This window comes from Ambystoma mexicanum, chromosome 8 (genome assembly GCF_040938575.1).
Source record: "Ambystoma mexicanum isolate Mex_15411 chromosome 8, UKY_AmexF1_1, whole genome shotgun sequence".
In the NCBI taxonomy this organism is placed as follows: Eukaryota; Metazoa; Chordata; class Amphibia; order Caudata; family Ambystomatidae; genus Ambystoma; species Ambystoma mexicanum.
The window spans coordinates 1,400,675,844-1,400,701,770 of NC_090929.1; positions in this window are offsets into that span (position 1 = coordinate 1,400,675,844).

The window sequence follows — 25,927 nt, forward strand, 5'->3', positions numbered from 1 at the left end:
TCATCCGAGCTTTACCCAAATTGCATTCACACATTACAGGAACAGGTTACGAACTTAGTTGTAATATTCATTTGTGTCCGAGTACATCAGCATATTTCACTGTCTGATGGTTCTGAAAGGGCTATGCATCTTTTCGTCCAGACTAAACCAACAGCTACTACTGTAGCTGGAGGCTGCACCATGGATGCCCTCCTGCAGCAGTGGGGGCATCCACAGTATGCCTTCCACCCCTTCTCAATGATCACCAGGAGTTTGACGCACATGAGGCGTCATATAGTGAATCTGGACCTAGTAACGCCAATCTGGAAGAGTCAGGCCTGGTACCCCGGCCAGCTGGATCTCTCTTGTGACATGCAGGTCTTACTGCCAGACAAAACAGAGATCCTCCTGGATCCCATGGGGCTTTCACAAGTCCTACCGTGAACTCTCAGGCTGATTTCTGGGGTACTTGGAGACAGTGGGTCTTTTGGGAGGAGGTGATCGTATTATCGGTGAATCCTGGGCACCTAAGACAACAAATTCCTACAGGACAGCCTGGGCTAAGTGGCGCAGTTGGAGTCTGGTGAGGAGCATCCATCCTGCTTATGTGGATGTGATTCATGTCGTCAATTTTCTAGCAGCCGTGGCTACCCATGGCTAAGCATATAGAACACCTACAGGTTGGCCATTTCTGCAGGGCACGAGCAGGTATTGGGTGCTCCAATAGGTGAGTATGCGCTGATATCCAGGCTGCTCAAAGGAATGAAGGCCATCCAGCCACCCAAACTGAAATATTTGCGCTTGTGGGATGTGGATGTAGTCATCTGTTTCTTGCAAAGATGACCAGACAACACAGAATTGTCCAGGAAAGACCTTTCCGCGAAACTAGCGATGCTGTTATGTCTAGCAGCATGCAAGAGAGTCTCAGATGTGGGAGCACCTGAGATGGATAGTAAGTCCTTCTCGTCAGAAGGAGGGGACTTTCACGTGAGGAGAAGGACCAAGACAGCATGAGGCAAGGACTAGATGTCCCAGGCTAGTGGGGGAGAGTATTCATCATGCTTTGCAAACCTTTAAAGGCAGCAATGGTGGCCACCCTGGGCCACTGGGTAAAGTGGGTCATGCTTCAAGCTGGCATATATGTGGAATGTTTTGGAGCACATTCGGCGTGTGTCGCAATGGCTTTGAAAGCTTTCGCTTGCAGAGCACGGCTCCAAGATATCATGAGAGCCACGGATTGGTCAAATAATTGATGTTCAAGACCTTTAGTTTCAAGCCAGTTGATTAGGTAGCCTCGTTGGTGGTAGGTAGGCTTTAAACAAGCAGACTATGAGCCTCTGTGTCTTGACATAGAATTCAGAATGTCCATACTAACGTTTAAGAAAGTCATAATTCTATTAAAGACACAGAGGTGAACTATTATCCCACCCGTGCAATCGCTAATAGGTTATAGAGGGCAGGCATAAGCTAAGCCAAACGGTTAACCAACATAGGGCGCAAACATTGAGGCTGGCTGATAGGGTGCAGAAGCAGGTAAGTATGTGATTGCCTGCCTGTTGATTTACTGAGTGTCTATTTATGTATGTTCTCTCCAGGTGCAGATTTTAAGCCGACCAGCTCCAGAGGACCTGAACACAAGTCTGGCGGGGGCATAGACCAAAGACGTGAAATGTGCCACATTGGGCGCTAACAGTGCCTATAGTTCTAGTTGAGCCATGTTGGCCTTTCAGTTACTACAAGAGTTCTGTGAGAGCAGCATCAGAAGGAGACAGATTAGGAAGGATCAACAGGGTTTATGTTGTGTACTGGCCCTGCTTGGTGGGCAGAATCTCATGATGGACATGTCAGGAGCAGTCAAGTTTCATTGGCAAAGAGACTGTTCTATGGAAATCAAAGTTCTTTGATGTTTTTTCACATGAATGAAACGTTTTGCTTTGCTGCTCGAGTGGTAAAATAAAGAGCAAAGCGGGGACCATGCCATCTATAACTGATCCTCACTAAATACACTCTGTCCAGATCTTTATGTTCCTTCAGCACCAATTATCTGTGTGTCAAGCACTTCTCTAAACAGCGAGCTGGTTGCAGATCTCTTTCCACAGCCGGCTCCCTCCTATGGAACAGCCTCCACCTTCCTCTTCCCCTTGAGCTGTATCTCCTCAAATTCCGGAAGGTCCTCAAGACCTTCCTTTTCACCTCCTCCTTCTCTTCCTCCCTCCTCTGCTAAATGGCATAATTGCTGAAATTGATGACCAGGGCCCTTTTGTGTCACCCAGGCCCTGGACTCACACACCCAATCTCTTTCAGCCTCTGCCCCCTCCCTAGCACTCGCCTTGGCACCTACTGGCCTGTGCTACCACAGGCCTGCACTTACTTGTTCATTGGCCTTTTACCACACCCACCAAGTAATTTAACAGCTGCCTACCCACTAGCACTTCCCCCTGTGGTACTCCCAGCACTTACCCACCTCTCTCATCCCCTCTATCTCTGCACTTGCACATTCTGAATGCTCACAAGACCTAGTAGGACCACCTCTAGCTTTCATTGTAATCTTTGCATATCACTCCCATGTTCCCCCCATGTTGCCCTGTGGGCGCTTTGAAACACAATTTACTTGCTGTATGAGCGCCTTACAAATGCACAATAAATAAATAAATAAATAAATAATACTTTGCCTCTGTGTCTTTAATAAAATTATGGCTTTCTTAAACATTAGTATAGAAAATCTGAATTACGGCTACTGAGACGCAATATATTGACTAGTAGTAAGATTACTACATCTAGCAGATTTCCCTCACATTCTTTTACAAACCAAGGCAATTAGCGTAAAGTCATACATTGCATTAATGCATTTTAATGCATTTTTAGGCACAACAAATTACATTGAAACGAAATACACTAAACCGATGCAGAAAGGATGGAGCGACAATAGTCTGTTCAAACAAATCATCATCTTCAGTCTGTTATAGATGTGAAGGCAAGTATGACTCAAATGCCTACCACTCACTGGGATCAGCACACTTAAGTATAATGGCATATGCCCTCCCAAAATAGCACTTGGTGTCACATTTACACAATGTACAGGTTTATATGAATGGCTATCTGCCAACTAACTTAAATTTAAATTCTTTAATGTGATACAGTATGAAATAAATTCAAACTTTACACATATAATTTACATATTACTATTACATATAATACAAACATTACATTATATTCAATTCGAACCGAATTACATATGTACTAATAAAATCATACTTGCAATATAACATCAACATTAAATAGAAGAAAAAAAAAAAAATTGAAAGCTAAAACTAACAGTCTTATATGAGGTCATACCAGTCTACATGCAACCTTTATATAGTTCTATTTGCCCACTTAATTACTGTTGCCACAGGGATTCTCTATGCACTCCCTTAGGCTTCATCCATCCTGTGATAATTCCAGTTCACATTTTAGCTCCAATTCAACTTGTTGCCAGATGTTATATAATGCAATAAATAGGTGCATATTACTGGTATTGGTACAGTACAGCCAGAAGGGCATTTCAGGTATGGTCGCATGATCATGCACAAAGTCCCCCAGATGGCGTACAATCGTGGCTCTCAGTACCAAGCATCCAGTGAGTACATGTCTAGCTGTCTCCAAACATTCTGTGATTTTACAGAGGCGACATATACGTTTATCAACCGGGATTTTTTCCCAAGCGCCTCGCTTATACAGGGTCGGTAGTTGCTCAAATCTAAATAAGGTGATAAAACGTCTGAGTCTACTGGAGGGAGACAGAGATAAGTAAGCTTGTGGCTTCATGTAACTAAACAGGCGATATTTAATAAATTGGTAGGACCTAAGAGTACTTAAATGAGCAAAGTTCTCAAGCCAATCCCATAGATCCACTTTTTTACCAAGTGCATGAAGGATTTCCCTGGAGACCATATCCCCTCTTTGGGTCCATCCAATATCAGTGAGAAATGTAGACATGTCTTTATGTAGGGGTGACGTAGAGTATTCTTTGGTCACCTCCTGGTGGATTACAAAGAGTAGGGGATTAGCAGGGCCATTTGTCATCTTGAGATGGAAGCCAGCTCTTTTCTTCAATCCCATGGCTTTGAGAGACAGTAGGCCCAATTCTAATCTAATCAGGGCCATCGGCACCCCTGGGGATAAACCCAGAATCCGCCTCCAGAACTTGCCCTCCAGTATTTGTAACCATCCAAGATCCATAGTATGCAGAGAATCGAGGCCATATACAATCATGGGTGCCATTACTTGAATATAGAGCTGCCGCGTTCCCCAGAGAGTAAAGCCGCCCTGTTTTTTAGTAAACGAGGCGATAAGCGAGGTAACTTGCATAGCTCTTATACTCCGCCCTTGTCTACAGAGTGAGTAATCACCGAGGGGCTCAATGTCGATACCCAGGTAACGATACGATGGAGCATAGGGTATGATGCTTCCATGTACTATCAGATTTACCCGTGTTGTTTTTTTCCTAGTAAATCTTAGGACCTTTGTTTTATCTTGATTAATCTTCAGGCCATTTAATTTCGCATAGTCCCACAGGGCGGAAGCAGAGCGTCTCAAACCGCCTATGGTATTGTCGAAGATCACCAGGTCATCTGCATAAGCTAACACTATGCAAGGTATCTTGCCAACTTTGGGGGGACAGTTGTTAACCTCGCTCAGAGCTACAGGGATGTCATATACGTAGAGGTTATAAACTAGGGGTGCGGTAACACATCCCTGCTTTACCCCACTATCTTGATTCACCTTACGTGTTGGATTGCCTTCCTGATCAAGTCTAAGGCAAGCCGAAGTATTGTGATGTAGTAATTTTAGATAGTAGAGCAAGCCGGACGGGCATCCCAATTTCTCTAGTTTCGCCCATAGCCTCATTCGGGGGATGGTATCGAAAGCTGCCTGAAAATCGATATATAAAGCATACAGCGGAGGCTGTCCCTTACTAAGCGCCCGCGAGCGAAGTATGTCCATAACCAGAAGATTGTGGGAAGTGGAGAAATCTCGCCTGAACCCGCATTGAAATCTACTAAGAATGTTACACTTGTCCGCCCATTTCTGTAACTCACTGAGAACTAATGAGGATAAAAGCTTGCCCGAGACATCTAACATAGATAGTAATCTGTAGTTATTAGGCTCCATACGGTTACCTTTTTTAAATACAGGTATCAAAATGGCAGTTTGCCAGGAGCAAGGTATTGTCCCCTGCTCTAGGATTTTCTTAAAGAGCAGGGATAACAGATCAGCCCAAAATAGAGGATGGCTCTTGATCACTATGTTAGCTAGGCCGTTTGGTCCAGGTGCTCTAGATGCCTTGAGGGCGGCTATCTTTTCCAATATTGCCTCAGGAGTGACAGAAAAAGGCGGGAATGGGGGTACTATTACCCCAAGGTTCTTTGGGGTTTCTGACCCTCCACTATTCCGTTCCAATAGGAATTTTTCCCACACCTCCCTGCTTATTGGATTAATTAAGGGACCTTTAGTCTTCTCCCTATTCTCATTGAGGAGTGACCAGATACCACGGGAATTTCTAGTGCAGATAGTTTGCACTAGTTTTTAGTACCTATTATTTTTCTCACTGGTCTTGATATTTTTAATCTCTGCTCTATATCGATTTTTGATTTTCCTTATTTTCTCGCGATACATAGATCCAGGTAGATTCATCAATTTCAATCTACGAGTAGCTGCTCTTAGTCCTCTCTTGGCGTCCCTAATTTCCCTGTTAAATGGAGGTGTTACTCCCCCTATTTTTAGCATTGATCGCTTATTTGCCACTGCGTGTTTACATGAGAATCTGGATATCCAATCCTCAATCTCATTGATCGACATACATTCAAAATCATGGAAACCCAGGGTTGCAATAGTTTCAAGTGATTCTTTGGCCCTGGTGACATTTCTTTCTGACCATACAATTCTGGATCCTGTCACATTAGTTTGGATAGTGCCCATGTTCGAGGACATCTGCGGATATAAAGGGATATTTAAAATACACTGCAGTGATGCATGGTCGCTCCATTCATTACGCCCGACAGTCATATCCACTACTCTTGTCTGCAGCTCCGGGCACATAAATATGTAGTCCAATGTGCTGACCGACTTTCCATTTGTCCAAGTGGGTTTCCCTGGCGGTTTTCCCAAAGTTCGGCCATTAATCATGGCCATGTCCCAAGCTCCAAGCAATTGTAGCCAGCCCTGCCCCTCAGCGTCTCTTTTCTCATGGGTCATAATGCACCTACTGTTAAGGTCCGGATTAGGGGGTAAGCGTGTTTCATCGATCATATGGCAGTTAAAGTCCCCCATGATCATCACAGCAGCGTTTCCTGTTTTTAGCCACCAAGATGCCAACAGATCCTGTATCGCTTCCTGTAACAGATCCCGAGCCAACGCTCCTGGGGGGTTATAAAGATTAATTAATAAGTACCGTCCCGGGCCTCTGTCGTCATGGAGTTCGACTTCCACCGCCAGTAGCTGCTCCTCAGCTTTGCACTGAATCTTATGTGACACAATCGAGTTCACAATCCCAATTAATAAACCCCCAAAAGGACGTCCATTGCTACCACGCTTGGCATCTGCTTGATATATGGTATAGCCGTCAAGTAACAACGGATCAAGCGACCATGTCTCCTGAAGACAGATGCAACTGTATTGGGCCAATAATTCTGCAGACCCCTTTGGTCTGAGAAGATGAGAAAATCCTCTGCAATTCCAGGAAAGTATTGTTAAACATCAATGCTTCTTTATCAGTCGCGGGATGGCTTCTAGCAATGTTTTTAGAGCTTGTTGTATTTCAATGAGAGCAGGGTTTTCATCTCCCATAGATTTAGTTGCCATCTCATCTTCCGTAGGTTTAGATGCCATCTCCACCTCGGATGTTGGATTGACTTCTTCTACTTCATGGGCTAATTGCTTTTCCAAAGGGTCCACGTCAATTTCAATGTCCACTGCTATTAGCTCTGTTTTATATTTCTTAATCAATTGGGCTGTGGTCGGAAACATGCAATGTATGGCTGATACATTCGGATTAGGACATCCCAGTGGTTCGATGAACATAAAATCCTCTGTTTTCAGAACACGCAATTGCGGTATATGATATAGTCTTGCAAACAGTTCCGAGCGTGCTAACCAGGGATTTTTACCACTAGGATATAGATTCTTAATGAAGATTATGCGATTGGTAGTTACGTCGTTCTCTATTTTTTTCTGGTCCATTGATACTATCTCCTCGGGGTTTGCCAATACCGATGTCTCGGGTACGCATTCCACCTGTGGTTGTATACTGGACTCCAGGTCTGATTCCTCACACATCACAGATGCTTCATTATCATCCACTTTGATAACCTTCTTTTCAAGTATCAGCCAATCTAACAAGGGGCCCTTGGCCCTAGCTGCCCGTTGGGCTGCTCTCATCATTCTTTTCCTGGCCTTTTTCGACCGTGTCTCCAGTACTGGTTTAATCCCTGCCGTGGGATGTTGAGCATCTAAGGCCGCCAACTTATTCTTCTGTGCCTTTTTTGCACGTCTACGTTGTTTACGTGTGAGAGGAGACCTAGGGCTAGGTTCCTGCTCCTGTTCATCCGCCTCCTCCAAGGATATCTCCAGTGTGCTGATGTTGTTAGGAGCCTCCAGGTCATCTATCTCCTCCCTCTCCACTTCTTGTTCGTTGATCTCATCACCTGCGCATAATGCTGCTGATAAATTACTATCTGCATCTTCTCGGGGAAGATCTTTAGTATCCAAGTACATTGTAATGGCATTCGTGTTAGCCAGAATGCGCCCCGACATCTGCAGCAGTATCTTAAGGGCAAATTGTAGTGCCGCCACCGACGATTGCAGTTCGATTATCTTATTTGCACTAGAGTGAACCTCGATGTTATCGTCCGTCCCATTATCAGGATCATCCTCCATCGATGCCATTACTAAATTAGGTGAAACAGACAGACGTTCACTCCTTCCACCCACCTGGTACACCCCTGTGGTGCTGTTCATGCTATTGTCTTTAGGGGTCGTTATGGCGCTTGTTGGTCTCGGCGAGGTTGGTACCCGCATCCCTCTCTGTATAGTCAGGCAGAGCTCCAACAAGGAGTTATTGTCAATGTCTTCAAAGTTAGTAGTATCAGGGGGATGGTCGTCATTATCTTTAGGTGCAATTGTTTCCTCAATTGCTGTTGAGTTAATGGCAGGGGGCGGATTCACCGGGAAAAATTCAGTTATAGCTCCTTGAGTCACTGGTTGAGTGTGCTTAGCATTCTTTTTGACTTTGCCCACTTTCTTTAAACACTCTTTGGCCTCCTTGGTCGGTAGGCACTTGGGTTTCCTCAAGTTATATATCGAGTGGGGGGCTCTTCGTCCCCGCTGCATGTCTGTGGTATTAATCACAATGTTTTCTAAACCCAACAGATATCTGTTACTCCCAATTTATGGGGTATATGGTACAAGTAGTTGCGTGGCTAGGTAAATTCCCCTAGCTCCACACCAACAGGCAATGTTGTCTTCCCGCCCTTATTTTGTACTCCCCCCTAGATAGTTGGTCAGGGGGCTACCCAAGCCGGATCAAAGGCCAAGGCCCGCAGTCTCCGTGTGGGTTTCACAGATTCCCTCAGTACGGTACTTAGGGTATGCTCTCCCCTAGTTAACTAACCTGGGGGCTACCAGGTCCCATTCGCAGGCAGGCCAGGAAGTCACAATAATATAGCACACGTAATCGTGCAGTCCGCCGAAGCGCCACCTGTTCAGTGTGTGCGCTGGCGGGTTCACTCATCAGCCCCCAGTTCACTGGGCTCGTCAGCTCACCTTAATGTGCAGAATGCGCAGGAGACGGCGCCGGCACAGCAGGCAGCAGGGGCAGGGAGACTATGGCACTGGTCCCCGTGGCTAATTCCAGCTATCCCTCGGCGCCCAACGCCAGGGTCCCAGTCCGGCAGCGGATCCCGCGGTCCGGCGGGTCACAGCTCGCAGCTCCCGCTCGCCGCACGCCGCACACCGCCGGTGTTGCCTTCACCGCCGCTCGCCTCCCCGGCGAAGAGATTAGAATAGAGTACCTCGGGCAGAGCGTGACACGTGACTATCAAGCCGACACCGCTAGAGTACGAGTGATTGTACTGCGGTCGCTTCCGATAGTCTCCGGATTTCACAACACTTTCCAACTAACATTAGCTAGCAATATAATAGTAACACACAAAGACATTCCAAAATAAACACCCTTAATATTTCTAAATCAGTAAGTACCCTTTTGGGATGGCACACAGACACTTCCTACACCCTCAGGTGACTTTAGTAACTAGGACACTATGGACATTAATATATCACTGTTAGCATTTAGAATCAGACTTAAGAGTTTGTTAAGAGTTTGTCAAAGAGAAAGGTTAATAGGATAAAACAAGAGTTCTCCCAAATATTCTGAAAGCAGGTAAGTACTTTTGAGAAACCCCCCAATGCAAAGTTAGTTAACCCCTTCCTGGGAGGAAGACCACACACAATGTAAGAGGGAAGAAGAGTCATTCAGGGAGCCAGGCTGGGACAAAGTCAATTGGGCAAAAGTCTAGGTGAACTGAAGTACTTGTCAGAGGTAGGTAAAAGTCTTGCACAATGTTTTTAGAAGTCTTTGTAGAAAAGAAGAAATCAAAGTAGGGCCACAAGCTGTTTAGGCTTGTGAAGTAAAGAAGCTGTAAGCAACTCTACAGAGCAACCAAGACTGGCTCCCCTCTTATCTTTTTTAAAACTTCTTTTTTTATTATTTCATTAACAGAGAAAAACAAGTATAAGTCAACAGTAACAGAAACATAAACAGTAATCATAACTCCTACACACCCCCTCACCGCCACCCCCGTGGCACAGCACCAACGGTCCTCCCTTCGCGTCCGCCCCCCCAACCGTTTTCTTAACTATAGATGTCCAGTAGTTTAAGTCTTTGAGGGCACCATTATTCTCTAAAGTCCCCTTTCAAGTATTCCAGGGTAACCCCCCAGTCTGCATAGAAGGACTCCAATTTATTGTCCGCGCAATATGTGACCCACTCCAAAGAGACAATGTCCCACATTTTCCTCAGCCAAACCTGCTCCGTAGGGATCGAGGGCCCTTTCCATCTTTGCGCGATGAGGGACATAGCCGCCAACGTGAATATCACAGATGCCTTGGTGCGGCCACGCTCCTCCGCTTCCTCCCCTTGCCCACTCCTTCCCATCAGGATTTCCTGAGGGTCCCGAGGAGCTCCTCCCCCCAAAGCCTGAGATATAGCCCACTTAAGTCTGACCCAGAAGGGTTGCAAAATGGGACAATCCCACCAGATATGTGAGGCCATGCCCCACTCGCCGCAGCCCCTCCAGCACTCCCCCGGGGTAGCAGAGTTCATTGCGTGAAGGCGGGCGGGAGTATAATGCCATCCCACCATGCACTTGTACCAAACCTCCCAAACCTGGATTGCCTTCACAATTTTGGGGATCCGTGCCCACAGCCTCTCTCAGTCGTTCTGCTCCATTCGGACCCCGAAATGCCGCCCCCAATCGGCCATGTGAGTCCAACTAACACACGGGCTGCCTCTCTCCAACTACTTGTATAAGTCTGAGATAAGCCCCCTAGAGCCATCATGGGTTGTTAAGAACCTTTCAAAGTGGGTTAGATCCCTCGTCGCGGCCAACCTTATGCTCGGAGACATAACCAATGCCTGATTTGGAAATACCGAAGCCTCTCCCTTTCTCCCAAATCAAACTCCTTTTTGCATTCCTCAAATGTTTTCACCCTATCCCCAATGAACATGTCCCTCAGGGTTCTGCATCCCCCCTCCTCCCAATCCAGGAACACCCCTCTCTCCATTCCCGGAGAGAAGTCCCCATTATGGAAAACAGGGGTAAACGCCGATGGAAAAGTCATAGTCCCCCACCTCTCTACAGCCCGATCCCAACTATCAACTACACTTTTCGTGATATCACTCAAATAGAGATGTGGAGGTCACAGCCGTCGTGGGAGCCAAAGAACCTCCCCCAAATGATGCTGAGCCACAGCTCTATCCATCTTCACCCAGTGCTTTAGGTAATCCTTCGAGAACCATTCTTTGATTATCCTGAGCTGTGCTGCATCATGGTAGCGATGAAAGTCGGGGAAGGCCAGGCCCCCTCTCTCCCTAGAGGCTGTTAGTAACGGCCTGGATAGTCACAATCTCCCCCCCCCAGACAAAGCCCCTGGTCAGCCCATCCAGCCTCTTGAAGAAGCTCTCCGGGACCCTCAACGGAATGGCCTGGAAGAGATAGAGCACCCGGGGGAGAATCACAATCCTAAGGACAGCCTCCCTGCCCAGCCAGGAGATAGGTAGGACACCCCACCTCCGTAGATCTTTTTTAATAGCTAAAAGAATCGGCTCGTAATTTGCTCCATACCAGCCAGCTAGTGAGGGGGTGATCATAACTCCCAGGTACCGCAACCCAGAGGGGCTCCACTTAAACGGGGACACTTCCCTCACCTCCTTCGCCTCCCCCACCCCTAGAGAGAGATTCATCAGTTCCGACTTCTTGAAGTTAACCCTCAAACCCGAGACTTCACCAAAGGTGGTTAATAACGCTATGCATGCTGGGAGGGACTCCTTCGGGTTGGTTAATGTAAGCAGCATGTCATCGGTGAAAGCCGCTACCTTATGTTGCCCCCCTCCGAATGGGTTCCCCCTGATTTCCACCGTTTGACGTATCGCCAGCAGGAGAGGCTCTAGATAAATGGCATAGAGTAAGGGGGAAAGGGGGCACCCCTGCTTCGTCCCCCTCTGAAGCCTAAAAGGCCGGGACATCTCCCCATTAACCAAGATGCGTGACGTGGGATTTTTATAGTTGGCGGCAACCAGGTTAATGAAACCCTCCCCGAGCCCCATTTTCTCCATCACCTGGAATAGGAACGACCACTCCACCCGGTCGAACGCCTTCTCGGCGTCGAGCGCCAAGAGGATCGCTGGAGTGGCCGTCTTACGGGACTTCTCCACTAGATGAGCCACCCTCCTGATGTTGTCAGCGGTTTGCCGTCCCACTACGAATCCCGACTGATCTTGGTGGATTAGTGAGGGAAGGTGCTTCTCTAGTCGCCTTGCCAAAATCTTTGTGAAGATGTTTGCCTCTGTATTAATAGGGGCAATGGGACGATAAGAGGTACAGTCCTCCGGATCCTTCCCTGCCTTATGAATAAGGGTGATCTTAGCCTCCTCCATCGACTGGGTAATTCCACCTCCGGTGCAAAGCTAATTAAATAACTGTGGCAGATGTGGGACCAAAAGGTGGGAAAATGCTTTGTAAAAGGAGGCGGGATAGCCATCAGGTCCAGGACCTTATTCCAGGAGAGAGAGACAATAGTTGCTCTCACCTCATCCTCCATGATCGGACAGCCCAGCTCCTCACCTACTTGCCTGGATACCTGTGGGAGGGGTAAGCTCCCCAAGAACTCTTTCTGCGGGAGTAGGGCCGGTCCTTGAGAGGAGTAAAGGGCCTCGGAGAACTCCACTAACCTCTCCTTTATCTCTTCAACACGGGTTAGTCGTCTACCCCCTTGATCCTTAAGGGCCGTAATTACTTTCCGTTCCCTTTGTCCCCTCAGGAGGCGGGCTAGGAGAGAACCTGCCTTATTGGCCTTAGCGTAAAAGGTTTGCCTCACCCTAAGCATGGCTTCTTCCGCCTTCTTATTTCTCAATATCCCCATTTGGCCCTCTTCTAGCCTGTACGCCCTAAAAACCTTCCTCATGGGGGTTTCCCGCATTTGGGCTCTAGCCACCTCAACCTCCCGCTCAAGCTGGGTCTCCAAACCTCTCAACACTTTATTCCTCTCCGCCTTCAAGGCGATGAGGTCCCCTCTCAAAGTAGCCTTGAAGGCATCCCACCTCGTACTCAGACTCGTGTCGAGGCCGTATTCCTCATGAAAAATTCCTGAATCTTATCGTCCAGTTCACTACATATCACGGGATCCCTCAGAAGCTCCCCAGGAATTTTTAACCCCACACCCCTGGCTTACGTCTCCCCAGCCTCAGGTTCATTTGTACCACCTTGTGATCGGCAATTCCTAGAGGACCCACCTCCACCGCCTCGACCTCTCCTATTAGACTGGTGGAGACCCAAATATCGTCAATTCGGGATTGTGTCCTATGTACATCAGAAAGGAATGTGAAGCCCTCCTCGCTCCCCTATAGTGATCGGCAGACATCACGGAGGCCAGCCCCTGCCCATCTCTCCCTCAATTGGGGAGAGGCCACCACCCCCCCCCCCTCTTCAAGTCTGGAGCGGTCTCTAACCCTATCCCAAGCCAGGTTAAAGTCCCCCATCAGAACAACCTGGCCCCTGGCGAAATTCTCGATGGTACTCAGGGTGTCCCGTTGAAACTGGTCGTGGCCCACATTCGGCGCGTATATAGACTCAATGGTATAGCATGAGCTCATTATAGTCCCCCTTACCACGATGTACCTTCCGTCGCTATCTCTGAGAACCTCCTGAAGCTTAAAATCGATACTCCTTCCAAAGGCAAGGTCCACGCCAGCCCCTCTTCGTGGAGCCGGACGCGAACCATATCAGGGGAAAGCCCTTAAGACGCAGCCGACCCTGATCCTGCCTCCTCAGGTGGGTCTCCTGCAATGCAAGCACGTCTGGCTTGTGAGACCTAACAAATTGCTCCAGTTTAGTACGCTTAAGGGGGGAGTTGAGCCCCCTCACGTTATGTGTTTGCCACCTCTTTTCTTTTTAACTGCACCTTTTCTGTCTCCTGGGGTGGCTCCTCCTCCCCTTCATTTCCTCTCAACTACGGAGTTCCCCAAGGCTCTGTCCTTGGCCCTTTTCTTTTCTCGCTCTACACCTAATTCTTAGCTCCTATTATCTCCTCTTTTGGCATCTCGCACCACTTCTATGCTGATGACACCCAGCTCTTCCTCTCCTTCTCCTCCTTCTCTCCTGACATTCATGATAAACCCTCTTCTTGCCTTTCTGCTGTTAAATCCTGGATGTCCTCACACTTCCTTACTCTGTATACTGATAAAACTCAACTCCTTTTCTTCCCTGCTAGCACTGTTCCTCCTCCCTACCCTCCCCTCTTCATTCTCTTTCCCCCTACCAGCTCTCCTTCTCTCCCCATTCCCGTAACCTTGGTCTCCATATTGACCCTCACCTCTCTCTATCTCACCATATTTCTCTCACTGCTAAATCCTGTCGCTTTCACCTCTATAACATTCGTAAAATTCGACCCCTTCTTACCTTTCACGGCACTAAACTTTTAATTACTTCCCTCCTCTTCACCAGACTCTTCTACTGTTCCTCCCTTCTCTTCGGACTCCCCTCCTCTCATCTCTCCCCTCTTAAATCCATCTACCACTCTGCCATCCGCTCCTTATGCCTTCTCTCACCTCTTGCACTCCATCTCCTCCTCCCTCACCTCTCTAGGTTGGCTCTCTTTTCACTGCCAACTGAAGCTCAAGTTCCTCTGTCTTGTTTTCAAATATCTCTCCAATACTTGCTCCCCCTTACCTCTCCTCCCTTCTTTTCTTCTACACCCCTTCTCGTCCTCACCGCTCTGCCAATCTTTTCCTACTCTCATCCTCCTCCTCCACCCTGCGCCCCCTCCCGCGTCCGCTCCTTCCAACTCCTTGCTCCTTTCCCTTCACATCCGCTCTTCTCCCTCCTACCCTTCCTTTCGCTCTTCTCTAAAATCTTACCTCTTCCACTCACCTCCCTAACACCCCTGCTTCCCTACCTCCTCCCTTCCCCTTTACCGTTACCTCTTACTCCTCCTCTTCCTTACCCTCTCCATCCCTCCGATCCCCTTCCTCCCTTCCCCCGCTTGATTCTTGTCTCACCTTCCCTGCTCTTCTTCCCTCACATTCCAGCTCTTTCCCCCATCCTTACCTCCTCTAACACCTACTACTTCCTTGCACACCTCCCCCCTCCCACACCCTCCTCACCACTGCAATATTGTAAGTTGTTCTTTATACTGTTATCTGGTTGTGGTTCAATTGTCATCTTATGCTTGCTGAATGTGTATTTGTTCTCATGTAAAGCACTTTGGAGTAAAGGGCTATATAAATTTTATAAAATACCAATACAAAGCCAGGTTTCAGCAGAGAACAAGTGAGGTTACACAATAAGAGGTAAGTTCTCTTAGACTGTACAGTACCTTTGGTTAGAAGAAAAGGGCTTTGGCTGGCATCTGTTCCTGTGCATCTCTGCAGATCCCGTGTTCCTGGGCCTCAGTCGTGGGGACAAGAGGGAGGATGTCTGGAGGACTCCTGCACTGCAACGGGACGGTCGGCGACTGAAAAGGACCAGCTTCTATTCAGTGGCAATTCGTGGGTTCAGCTCCTTGAGTCTTAAAAAATAGCAACACCGTGGACTTCAGCTGTTGAGATGGACTTTCCTTGCACCTGGGGTCCAGCACTCTGTTGAGGTGGCTCAGGCTCAGTCAGCCCTGCTTCCTGGGAGTCCGGAGGATCTTCCTGGAGCTCTTGGCCAACCTAAAAGCAACACACACAATCTGGTGTTCCTCTCCCTGGCTGTTCGGTTCCAGCAGCAACTGCAGTGGAATTTCAACCAGCTCCGAGAGGATGTCCAGTTGGCTTAGATTGAAGTTGATTCGTCCCACCAACTAAAGGGGAGAAGTCGTCCTTACAGGGCTTCTCTAGTTGAAACAAATTTGGAGTTTCAGCACAGCAGCAGGGATTCACCGGGCAAACCAACAGTCCAGGAGTTGCAGCAGACGTTTTTCTTCAGATTCCTTCGTCCAGTGGTCGACTCTGCCTTCCAAGCCAAAAAGGCTCACCTTTTATGTAGGTTTCTCCCATTCATTCCAGCCTAGCTGTTAGTTACACAGCAAGGTGGCTGTCCTTGCCGGACAGTCAGCTGGCCAATCACCTAGGAGTGCATTCCTGTCTCCTGGGAGACTAAGCACAGGGAGATTTGGGCACATCCCTTGCTTCCTACCCCCACTAGACAGCCTCGAGCCAGGGGCGGCCTTCACTTGTGAATCCCGCCAAAGGCAAAGCAAACAAAGGGACCAAACCTGGTTTGGCGCACAGAGTAAATCTCAAGAAGGACCTTCTCACAAAGAAATGGTGAAAGAAGAAGACTCGGCCATTTTGACAAAAATTGTACCCTTGGGTGCTTTACTGCAGCTGCGAACGCAGCCTGCGGTAAATGCACACGACGGTAGTTAAAAGTAAACCACTGCCACCAGCCATTCATCAAGGAAAGGGTTTCATACATTTTTTTACATGAGAAGCTAGACAAAGGGCATACTAAGTAACCCCTCCAGCACCCTATTGTACGATAGTGTATACTGGGTCTAGAAAGTTACAATGTAAGTAAAGTCAATTTCAATGTACTGCTCTTGGAAACAGTAGTTTATCCAAGAGAAGGTATTTAAACCTTGGGGAAATCTGAAAGACTTCCCTGTGTCACTGTACTGAAGGTGCTGTGTGACACAATATAAAAGACGATGCCTATGGAGTTTGTCAGACTCCATAACCTGAAGAAACACAGAGTTCAAATCACATTAAAAATACATGAGAGAGTGGGAAAAATGGTTACACTCTCTCCAGGTTAAAAATTCCAGTCCTCAAAATCTAGCAAAGTTGCTGGGGGTCTCTAAGGTAGAGAGGAATGAGCACAGTTCTGAGAATTCTCCCTAACACTCGCCCCCCCCCCCCAGACTAAGGCACAGGAGGATTTAATACACCCCTCCATGAATCGCATTACTCCAGTCAGTCATACTTTCTGTTGTGACCATCAGCATTTTAGTGATTACACCTTGACCTGTGTTCTATGGTAAAATCAAACCCCTGTAGGCTGATTGACCATCTTAACAATTTAGAATTCTCCCCCTTCATCTGCAATAACCATCTCAAGGGTTGGTGGTCTGTTTGAATTACAAAAGTAGATCCATACAAGTATGGTTTAAACTTCTTCAAAGACCACAGAATGCAAAACATTCATGTTCTATGGTTGCCCACCTTGTTTCAGGGTCCTTCAGTTACCCTCTGATGAAGCATATTGGGTGTTTCCTGCCTTTCTCATCCAGCTGACTCAGAACTGCACCTATACCTGTATTGGAAGCATCAGATTGTATAATAAAGGATTGGTTGTAGTCAGGAGCTCTCAAGACTGCAGCTTGACAAAGGACTTTCTTAAGTCCTTCAAATGCCTTAGTGCACTTCCCATTCCACCTGACCTTCTGGGGGAATTTGGGTGAGGAGATCACATTCAATGGAAGAGCTATGGTCCCATAGTTCTCAAGGAAGTTCCTATAGTAACCTATGAGGCTCTCACTTGGGTCTGAGTAGTAGGGGTGGCACAGTCTTGTACAGCTTGTGCTTTTCTAGGAAATAGCCTTATTTCACCTCCTCCTACCTCATGTCCAAGGTAGACCATTTTACTCGGACCAATCTGACATTTACTTGCCTTTATGGTCCGATTGGCCTGCTCAAGAGCCTGAAAACATATACTAGGTGGGCAAGATGTTCTTTCCAAGTAGGGCTGAACACTGCAATGTCATCCAAGTATGCCACATAGAAGTGCTCCATCCCATTCAGAACAAGATTCACCATCCTTTGGAGTGTAGCAGGTGTCATGATCTCTGCTTCCAAAAGGTCAGGGTTTTCCCAACTCCCTTGGAAGCAGATCCATAACCCAGGTTCCGAGTGCCAACCAGTCCCAATTGGGACCTTTTGGACCCAGTCCTGGCGCCAGTGGCACCAGGCTCATAAATATGCCCAGTCCCAGCGCTGGAAGCGCCGGGCTCATAATGCTTGGGTGGACTTACCTGCAGCAGACCATGCTGCTTACTTGCCTGCCAGTTGAGTCTCTGATCCTCTTCTGTTTGGAACTACTTTTCCTGTTGGGTGGGGCAGGAGCCACTCCCTAGATTCAGAACACTGGAACTCTTCTGGAAAGCAGGAACTCTTTTCTTACCTAGGCGTGGCTGTGGAAGGAGACACCTAAGCACTACAGGAGGCTATTTAAACCACACCCGATGGATGAATCTTGCTTTGCGTTATTCTGCATCCTCAGCAGCAGAACGCTCATCGTGTCTTCTGCATCTGATCCTGGGCCTAAGGAAAAAGGCTTACCATTCTGAATCCAGTCTTCAGCAACACCTATAAAGACAAGAAAGAACAGGTTAGCATTACGGTCTTCAGTGACAGCTCTTCACTTACCTGGTCCATCGGCTGTCACCAACGCCTCGCGCTGCATTCCGGCATCTGAAAGACAAAGGCTTACCTACTCTTCGTGCGCTCCGGAAGTCTTCACACTGCATTCCGGCATCTGAAAGACAAAAGCTTACCAACTCTTCGCACGCTCCGGAGGCCTTCGGCGCTGCATCCCGCATCTGAAAGACAAAACAAGGTGCGTTTAAAGACATTGGGGAACTTTAATACTCACGTGCCATTACCCCTTTCCACATCTAACCCAGTGGGTATTCCGGCACCCTGCAGCCGCCCCGAACTTGTACCTGCAAAATAAAAAGACAGTTAGAGCGCATCGTGAAGCAGGCAACAAGCGCTTACTTACGTGCTTCCAGGCGCTTCTATTCATCACACGGGCTCCATCTTCAACTCACTTCAGCCCGCCATCCGCCATCGCCGGAACCCTGCAAAACAAGAGACATCATTACTAAAGACCTTAAAGACATTAGAATTACTCGAAACTTACCGTTCGTGCAGTAAACGACGGACAGTAGTCCTCTGAAGTCAAGAGGCCTGCTCCCCTTATCCAGTGAAGAAACTGGTTACAGCACCCTGCCTCGAGGCAGATGGAGAGCACGGCGTTCACTTACCTAAGGTGAGAGCGTTAACCTTTGGGGTTCTACAGGAGAAGAGAAAGGGAAGAAGAGAGAGACATTCAATAACCCAGTTCATTAATCCCACATTTTCTATCTGCAGACATCTTACCCTTCAAGCCAGACATACAGTGCACAGAGGTCCAGCCCAAAGAGCCAGCCGTGTGTTACACATCACCTTTGAAGATACGGTATACGCCCAGTCAAGACCGGCGCCTCTACGGGAATCAGGTGAGCGTTACAGCAGGTGCATTCTTTAATCCAAAAGGCATAACCATAAACTGGTAGAGGCCTCCTGGGGTTTAAAATGCAGTTTTCTCCTTGGCATGGTCTGTCAGAGCTATTTGACAATAGACTGAGGTTAGGTCAAATGTACTGAGGGATTTGGATGAACCAAGCTTGTCCACCAGCTCATCTGTCCTAGGTAAAGGAATGGCACCAGTTCTGGTTACTGCATTAAGAGCTCTATAGCCCACACAGAATCTCAACTCCTTGGATCCTGCCTTTGGCTCTGGTACAACTGCACTAAACAATGGACTGGTAGGTGGCTCTATTACCCCGGGATCAAGCATCTTGTTGACCTCCTCCTTTATGTGGGTTCTTACATGGTCTGACATTCTGTAACCCCTGCTTTTGACAGGGAGACAGTCACCAGTCAGAATCTCATGCTGGCCCCAAGGGGTCAAGCCTTGTGAGAGTGAAAACAGAGGGGCAAACTGATTTAACAGAATTTTCCACTCCTCCTGTTGTTCCACTGTCAGATCAGAAGAGAGATGTACTCCTTCTATCTTCCCATCTAAAGGTTGTCCCCTGAGGAAGTGAGGTAAAGGTTCACTCTCCTCCTCCTCTTGAGCAGAGGCTAAGAGCAAAGCTCCTATTTCTGGTCTAGAGACATAAGCCTTTAGGCGGTTGGTGTGAAAGACACTGGGGGCCTCCTTAGGATTGCTTAAGTTCACCAGATAATTGACCTCTCCAAATCTGCCCACAACCTTGAAGGGTCCAATGCATTTGTCCTGTAAGGCCCTCTGCCTTGTAGGTACAATAATTAGAACTAGCTGGTCTTAGTGGGGCCTTTGGGTGCCTTACCAACATCCTCAGGTTTGAAAAAGGATTCATCCACCACTGTGATGCTGGCCCCAGTGTCTCTAATGGCAGGGGTTTCCTGACCATTCACAAGTACACTGTCCTTGTAGTATTCTTTGGTGTTATCTGGAATAGAGTTATACACATCTACATTCTGCTGTTCCCACGAACCCAGCGACACTAAAGAAACACTGGCAGAGACTCCGATGGGGTCTTCAACCAACAGTTGAAAGTTTCCATTTGCAATATGAACTTCTCCCTCAGGGATGAAGGCTAAGGAGGCAGTATGGACTCCTGAAGGTTTACCCTTACATCTGGGACCCCCTTTCACATTGTCAGTTGACCCACAAGCATAACATTTACTAAATGTTTTGACAGATGGGGGCTTCTGCTGACCTCCCTCTGGTTAGGCACCAGAGGTTTCACTAGACTGACCTGGTTTCCCAAATGGCTTATCCTTCTTATGTTTGTGGCCCTCTTTTGGATGGGAGGATTTAGAATTCTCTTTGTCATCTTTCAGGTGCTGTTTCCCCTCATCCTTTTGTGAGTGGCCCCAGAATCCTTGTAAGTGTCCCTGTTGGTAACCCACAAGTCAGCATCTTGTGCATGCTTCTTGGGATCAATCTCTTTAGAGTCAGCCAAGTGCTGTGTCAGTTCAGGAGAGCAGGCATCAAAAATAGATTCAAACAAAAATAGATTTCTCATTCCTTCAAAAGAGTTCACTCTGTAACCCTTAACCCAACTATTAGGCAGAATCACATGCAGTACCCTTTGGGAACACTACACATAATTAAGACTACAAGTGTAAGTACAATTTCACCTTTGGTACAAGCCTATACTACACAGTAATGTGGTAGCAGTGGCTGAGCAGCCAGACATATCTCAAGAGTAAAGTTAGCTGTACAAGAGGTTACACAAAGGGGCAGCAATCAGTGGTTCAAACAAGCACTTACTCAAGGTCTCTTGGTAAAAGAATATACATTTATTTACACAGTCAGTTGGAAAACATTCCACTAGTAAGAGCAGCTCAATATCACAATCTAATATACCACAATACACAACCAATCAGTTTCTGAACAAGTTCAGCTCCCCTGAAGTGGGAGCAAAATGGCACTTCAGTTCATTTAAAAAGGGGCAAAAAGACAAGGGGGGTCATTACAAGTTTGGAGGCAGCCATGGTGCTACTAGCACCATGGCTGCCTCCAAACCCGTGTCCGGGTTCTCAGAATCGGGATTTACTGGGTCATTCCACCCTTGGAGGACCCGGTAGGTCCCCATTCTGAAAACCATTCCCCATTCCCATTCAAGCCCCCATAGGGATCCTGGAGCTCTTCGCCAACTTAAAAGCAACACACACAATCTGGTGTTACTCTCCCTGGATATTCAGTTCTAGCAGCACTTGCCGTGGAATTTCAACCAGCTCCAAGAGGATGCACAGGTGGCTTAGTTTGGAGTTGATTGGTCCCACCAACTCAAGGGGAGAAGTCGTCCTTACAGGGCTTCTCTAGTCGAAACGAATTTGGAGTTTCAGCACAGCAGCAGGGCTTCACCGGGTAAACCAACGGTCCATGAGTTGCAGCAGGTGTCTTCTTCAAGTCCTTCTTTGTATTCCTTCATCCAGTGGTCGACTCTGCCTTCCAAGCCAACAAGCCTTGCCTTTTATGCAGGTTTCTCCCATTAATTCCAGCCTAGCTGTCAGTCACCCAGCAGGGTGGAATGGGCACATTTCTGAGAATTCTCCCTAACAAGAAATCACTACGAATCAATAAGTCATTGATCTATCTCTGCGCATGATACATGTGCATAGGGGAACTTGACAGTTTACAATAGTCTAGTATTATTTAGCATTGTAGGGGTAGGTGCCAGTCTAGTGCCCATGCTGCAGTATTAACACCAATGGCAAGATTATCATTCTCCAGGTTAGCGCTCCAATCTCTCCTTCAGTATACCCCAATAAATGTATTCACAGTTGTGGCCTTGCAGGGGCAAATTCTGGTAACATTTGGGAGAAAAGTCATCACATGTGTGCCCTTAAAGGGGAACATGCAGACAATATTCGGTCGAAGACATCACAAGTTTGTCCTTAAAGCTGGAAATTCTGGCTTTTGGGGGCATATCCATCACATTTGTGTCTTTACAATGGAAATTGCTTTTAATATTAATATATGGGCAAAGACATGACAGATATGTCCTTAGAGGGGCAAATGCTGGCAATGTTTGGCCAAAGGCATTATGATTGTGTTCTTAAAGTAGTATTACTGGGATTATTGGTTCTGCCTGTACTGAATATATACAAAACGTGCATAGCTATCACTTAAAAAAAGACAACTACTCATGAATTAATTGTTTTCTTTTAGTAACATTGCCAGTGGATTCTAAACTAATTAATTAATCATGGTACGCACTACGGGATTTGAAATACTGAAATAATGGTGGCGTCAGAACACCCTCCTTCCACTCATCCAAACCCCATCCTATCATCGCATGGCTCATTGCCTAGAAAAAACAATTGCTCAAACTGTCAAGAGACCCCCACTTCTGAAGCCAAGACAGGATTTCTGGTAAATTTCACTAGGTGTTGGTAATATGTCTGTGTGAGACAAATTCTATTAGCCTTCAAGGGTTGAACTCACACACTCAAGTAGCCACGGCAGACTTTCTCGAACTTGGGTGGGTCTTGATTTTTTAGACAAAGTGAACCTTAGCTGCAGTCCCTAATCAGTGGAGCCCCAAGGTTTTTAAAATAATTCATTAATGGTTGGTTCTTCTTTTATTTTCACCCACACACTTATCTTATACAGGGTAACAGATGCTTACTGCACTGGGGGTGCAACTACCAGCATGCCGGATTATAAATCAGTGGTCAACCAAGACATTAGACCTGTAGCTTCCCCCTGTCAGGCCACTAGCCTCGATGGCCTGGGCTCATGCAGTACAAAACATTCTCTACGTTTAAATGTGCTGTGCAGATTCCAGACCAGCATCTCCAATCAGGCTCGTTTGCTGAGCATTGACAATGCCAAAGTAGATTTGTGGCTCTGCATTCCTGCCACCAATTATATTGGATCCTTGACCTCTGTACGTTCATCGCGTCTGGCCTGCGACAAGGCAGTGTTGGTGGGCCTTTCTCTGGCTGCCAATTAAAGCCTAAAAAAGCTTTTTCTCATTCTCCTGACAGACCTATTACTCGGGCTCGGCCATACGACCGCTTTATATCCACTCCTCAATGGATGCCCTTAAATGCTTGTTTCCCTTCAGGCTCGCCTGTTTAGCTTTGCAGGTAATCACGCGGGCATGTTCAACTATCCTAGCAGCTACATTGCACATCGTTTAGTGTGAGCAAAGCTGCTCCCATCTGTGTCTTGACCCAGCTGTCTCCAGAAAAAGAATCATCTGGTGGCTGGGTCTGGGTAGTCAATTCACCAGGAAGCCACTTCCTGTTTCACTGATGGCAGACACTGCACTGATGGGCAGGGGAGTTGCTAGGTCTGGAAAAGACCCGGGGCTAAGCTGATGTCGGATCTGTTGGGACTGGGGGCTAGCTAGTCTTTTGGCTGTAGCTCCTGAGATTCTATCCGGGGCTACAACCAAAAGATCAGGGGCTATAGCCCCCTTAGCCCCCCCTAGCAACGCCCCTGCTGATGGGCGTCACACACAGTTCCAGACGCTTCTTTAAGGCTCTGCTTGCCACTTACTTTAGATATCCGGATTTCATTACCTTTTCTCCCTTTTTCTAAAATGTCCTTGGGCCTCATTACGACCCGTGCTGAATGGGTTAACGGGTTCCGCTAATGGATGCGGACCCGTTAACACCATTCCGCACGATTACAAGGTCCCCTCGCGGGACACGGTAAGGACGCCTGGCAAAACCAAGCGTTGTTACCGGGTCCAGCGATGGGACCAGGGAGCTATCAACAGGCCGGTCGTAATCAGGCCGTTGTTAGCTCCCTCTCCCATTGAGCCCCATAGGGGCTCAAATGGGAATGGGGAAGGTCTGGGACCAGGTTCCCTGAGGGAGGAATTACCGGGCCTTCCGAACTCGGAATGGCCCGGTAATTCCCCATTCAGGGAACCCGGTAAAGGAGCCCGGTTTGGCGGCAGCCATGGAGCTCATCGCTCCATGGCTACTGCCAAACTCGTAATGAGGCCCCTTGTGTTATTTATTTATTTATTTAAAGTTCTTGTATCCACGTGCCACATGCCCATATGGTTTAGGGCGCGCACACATACGACCACAAGACAAACAACCAGAAATAGACAGTATTAGGAAACGGTAAAAAAAAGGGGAATACCAGGGGCAGACTCAAAGTCAACAGCACCGGATCCAGAGAGGTGAGCAACTCAGACAGAGAAAGTCTAGTCCGGAGGCAGATTAAAGAGGAGCGTCTTTAACTCTTTTTTTAACTTGACTGTTAACTCAACAGCTCTCAAATTTGGGGGCAGCAGGTTCCACAAATGCGGGCCTTGCACACTAAAGCTATGGCCACCGGCCTTTACCACCCTGAATCTGGGTTTGACCAGTCTCATGCGGTATTGGGGCCTAGGTGGGCGGGAAGAAACTTGGACTTGAGGACGTGCTGTGTGATACTGAGGTGCCATATTCGTAACACATTTATGTGTCAGCGTCAAAGCTTAATGCCTGATTCTAGGTTTTACCGGCAGCCAACATAGACCCCGCTGGGCCACCATGACATGGGCTTGCCTAGAAAGACATGAGACAGCCCGCTTTGCACCATTCTGTCAGACCTGTAGGGCTGCTATGAGAGCGTTTGTGCAACCACCGAGAAGACTATTACAGTAGTCCAAACCTGTGTTGATAAGGGCTCGAATCCCGGCAAAGCCAACTCAGCCTTTCATCCTTCCGAGGTTGTTAAAATGAATACCAATTTTGGTTGGGTGATATTGTATGCAAATATGTGCTCTGTAAAGCGCCTTGGATTAATGCGCTATATAAATAACACATCATTATCATTATCATTATTCTTCACATTTGTACACTTTATTTAGGTGCAGAGCAGGATACGGCCACCTACGTCCTGTGCAAGCTCTATGTATAGCGCAGTATATTGTCCGCCACCCTCTTGTGTCACCCGCTAAAATGATGGGCGCCTCAGTGCAGCTGTTTGTCCCCTTGCGGTTTGTTAAACGCCCTGCATTAGCATGTCTGCCTGCTCCTGTGGCGCTTTCATTAAAACATTTGAATACAAGAATGCAAAACATACAAATTGAAAAAAATGAGCCTGGCTCAGAAGACGTCATGGGATCGTACACTTGTGAATCCCGGAGCCTAGGTACAACGCTCATTCAGTGCTCTGGTGTATAGCAAGGGGAGCCCAAGAGTATCTGCTCTCCATTGTGTTGAAATCTATCTGCTTCAACAACCATAAGGATCCCCATTTTAACCTTCAATTAAATCTGCCCTACAAATGGAAGATACTGCAGTACAGAAAAGATCACACTAGTGGACTAACTTAACTATCACAGATTGGATCAGAGTGAAGGGGACACTTCAGTTATCAAATTCGATCAAGAGGGGCACAGAGGACCTCTGCTCTCCGCTACAAAAGGCACCCTGCCACGAGCCAGAAAGAGCAAGCACAGTTTACTGCTTGTCATCCTCTCCAGAATGATGCCTCCCCTGGGCTTGCTGTGGTGTACTTCCCTACCAGCCATCGGAGAACCTTAAATCACTCACTTCCTGAGCAAGCCAAGTGTTGCTATAGAACCAAACCAGCCCCTCCATGAGCAAAATACCTCACAGATGCCGCCAGTGGGGGGGCAATCTGTTTGGCACCAGCAGGGGGCAGATCCAGAACATCTGTGTTAGGTATCATGACATAATTGGATAGAGCGTCTCACCAACTCCTCCCGGTATCAAAGGCAGGAATTCCTCGCACTACATGTAACTCTAGTTCCTTGGCGAGCAGGGAAAGCCCTGAAGGAGGTGCAGAATGTTAGACATAAAAATGCAGAGTGGTTAAATACCTGGACCTGCTGGGCATCAGTGGGGTGCCGAGCACTGTCCTCGGCAGGTTTATATATTAGCAACTCCCTGGGAAAGCTCTGCTTTCCTGGAGCA